The sequence below is a fragment of the Chiloscyllium plagiosum genome, chromosome 12 (assembly GCF_004010195.1).
Source record: "Chiloscyllium plagiosum isolate BGI_BamShark_2017 chromosome 12, ASM401019v2, whole genome shotgun sequence".
Taxonomy (NCBI): domain Eukaryota; kingdom Metazoa; phylum Chordata; class Chondrichthyes; order Orectolobiformes; family Hemiscylliidae; genus Chiloscyllium; species Chiloscyllium plagiosum.
Window position 1 is genome coordinate 43,827,988 of NC_057721.1, and position 3,319 is coordinate 43,831,306.

A 3,319-nucleotide genomic window follows, 5' to 3' on the forward strand; every position below is an offset into this window, starting at 1 on the left:
GTGGATGACCACTCCCAGAAGCTTGACACTCTCCACTCATTCCATCTCTGTGCCGTTAATGTGTAGGGAAGCATAGTAACATCCCGCTGCAAGTCAATAATGAGTTCCTGGTTTGGCCGGCATTGAGAGCTAGGTTGATCTCAGTGCACCATTTTTCCAGGTCTTCCACCTCCTATCTCTAGTCTGTTTCATCGCCATCTGAGATTCAACCGACTGTTGTGGTGTCATCAGCGAACTTGTAAATGGCATTGGTCTGTTTTTTGGTGACGCCATCATAGGTATACAGTGACCACAGTAGGGTCTGAGTACGACCCCTCGGGGACTCCAGTGTTGAGTGTTAGTGAGGATGAAATATTGTCCCCAACCTTCAGTAATTGTGACCTGTGGGTCAGGAAACTGAGGATCCAGTTGCAGAGAGTGAGGCTTAGTCCGAGATCACTAAGTATAGTAATCAGTCTCGAGGGGATAATAGTGTTGAAGGCTGAACTGTAGTCAATGAGTAGGATTCTCACATAGCTGTTCTTGGTGTTAAGATGTTCTAGGGAGGAGTGAAGGGCAAGTGATATGGCATCTGACATGGATCTGTTGGTCCAATAGGCAAATTGGAGTGGGTCAAGAGAAGTGGGCAGGCTGGAGTTGATTAATGCCATGACCAGCCTTTCACAGCACTTCATGACCACCGAAGTTAGGGCCACTTGTCGGTAGACATTGAGACATGCTGCATGAGTCTCCTTAGGCACAGGGATGGTGTTGGCCCTCGTGAAACAGGCAGGACAGTGGCCTGCTGCAGAGAGAGTTTGAAGATGTCCGAGAAGATCTCTGCCAGTTGATCTGTACATGCTCTGAGTGCACAGCCTGGTACTCCATCTGGTCCCATCACTTTCCTTGGATTCACACAAAGGAAAACTGATCTGACCTCTGATGCAGTGACTGTTGGGATAGATTTGTCAGGACTTGTCGGAATATATGTTACCTCTCTACCGAAATTCTGCTCAAATCAAGCATAGAAGGCATTGAAATGATCTGAGAGGGATGTCATCATCTGCTATCTTGCACTGTCTCTTTTTAGAACCTGTGATGTCATTCTGTCCTTGCCATAGACATCGGGTGTCTGTCTGGGTCTCTAGTTTGGATCGGTATTGGTCCTTGGCTGTCTTAATGGCTTGCGAAGGTCATATTTGGATTCCTTATATTTGAGTGGGTCTCCTGACATGAAGGCCTCATGCCTGCTGTTTAGCAGGTTCTGTATGTCCTGATTCATCCAGGGTTTCCTGTTGGGAAACACCCGGATTGACTTCCTCAGTTTGCAGTCCTTCACACTCACTTGCTGATAAAGTCTGTGACGGTGGTGGCGTACTCATCCAAGGTACCTGCGGCCTGTTTGAACATGGCCCAATGAGCTGATTCCAGACAGCACTGGAGTTGATCCTTTGCCTCCTCCGACCAGCACTGGACCTCTATCCACGAGGCGGGGTCTCCTGCTTGAGCTTTTGCCTCTAAGCCGGGAGAAGAAACACGGCATTGTGGTCAGAGTTCCCGAAATTTGGGGCGGGGGATATAGCGGTAGGCATCTTTCACAGTGGTGTAGCAGTGGTCCTAAATGTTTGGGCCCCTGGTGTGGCAGGTAATGCTCTGGTGATACTTGCACAACACCTTCCTTAGATTGGCTTGATTGAAGTCACCAGTTACAATCAACAGGGCCACAGGATGTTCCATCTCCAGGGTGTTAGTGGTGAAATACAGCACATCCAGAGCTTCCTCAAGCTTTGCTTGTGGCGGTATGTACACAGCAGTTAGTATAGCAGCGGTAAATTCCTCTGGAAGACAGAAGGGGCGGCATTTGGTGGTGAGGAATTCAAGGTTTGGGGAGAAATGGCTGCTCAGGGTTGCAATGTCCATGCATTACAAGGTGTTGATTAAATATGGATTACATTTAATACAGCAAAGTGTGAAATAATTCATCAAGGACAAAGGAAAGCAATGTTAAACAAAAGATATCATTAACATCCTGTTTAATGTTTACTGGTATTTGGCAGGACCAGAAGGTAGGTATGTGCTAGTTAATGGTGGATATATTAACTTATATGGAGAGCTAACGTTTATTTTTTTAAAAGTTATGTCCAAGGGATTCACATTTGAGTAGATATGGTGAATGACTACTTTAACAATTCACTACCACATCTTGCTGGACCACATTATGGCCCAAGACTAACATCCTGTTACTACCATTGACCAGAAACTGAACTGGACCAGCCATATACTCAGCGAGTCGTGAGTTCATGGAATGCCCTGCCAGTAGCAGTGGTGGACTCTCCCTCATTATGGGCATTTAAGCGGGCATTGGATAGGCATATGGAGGATAGAGGGCTAGTGTAGGTTAGGTGGGCTTGGATCGGCTCAACATCGAGGGCCGAAGGGCCTGTACTGCGCTGTATTCTTCTATATTCTATGTTCTATATACATACTGTGACAACAACAGCAGAGACAGGGAATCCTATGGTGAGTAACTCACCTTCTGACTCCCCATTCCCTGTCCACTATAAATAAGGCACAGGTCAGGAGTGCGATGGAGTACTCTCCAATTGGCTGGGCAGCTTCAGCCAATAACATTTAAGAGGCTCAACAATATAAAAGACAAAGCAGACTGCTTGACTGCTTGAACGTTCACTCCTTTCACCACCAGCATGCAGTGACAGCACAGTGTATTATCTACAAGATGAAATAAGTCAATTCACCAGGACTCTTTCAACAGCGCCTTCCAAACCTATGGCCTCTGCCACCTAGAAAGAGAAGAGCAGCAGGAGCATACAGGTATCACCACCTGCACGTTCTCCTTCGAGCCATTCACCATGTTCATTTGTAAGAGAGAATGTGTAGACTGCAGATGCTGGGGATAAAAGTCAAAAAATGTGGCGCTGGAAAAGCACAGCAGATCAGACAGCGTTCAAGGAGCAGAAGAGTCGGCATTTTTGGCATTAGTCATTCATCAGGAAATCCTGGGGAAGGGCTCATGCCCAAAATCTCAACTCTCCAGCTCCTCGGATGCTGCCTGACCTACTGTGCTTTTCCAGCGTCACACTTTTACATCCTCATTTGTAAGTATATTGCTGTTCTGTAGCTGGTTCAAAATCCTGGAAATCCCTTCCAACCAGTACTGAGGCTGTAATTATGGAGTGCAGCAGTTCAGGAGGAATCTTGCCATCACCTTTCCTATGGTGATTAGGGATGTGCAATAAATGTCAGTTTATGGCCACATCCCATGAACAAACACAAAATATAAAGATTGCGTTCTTCTGTGTTTTTAATTGGGGACTGAAAT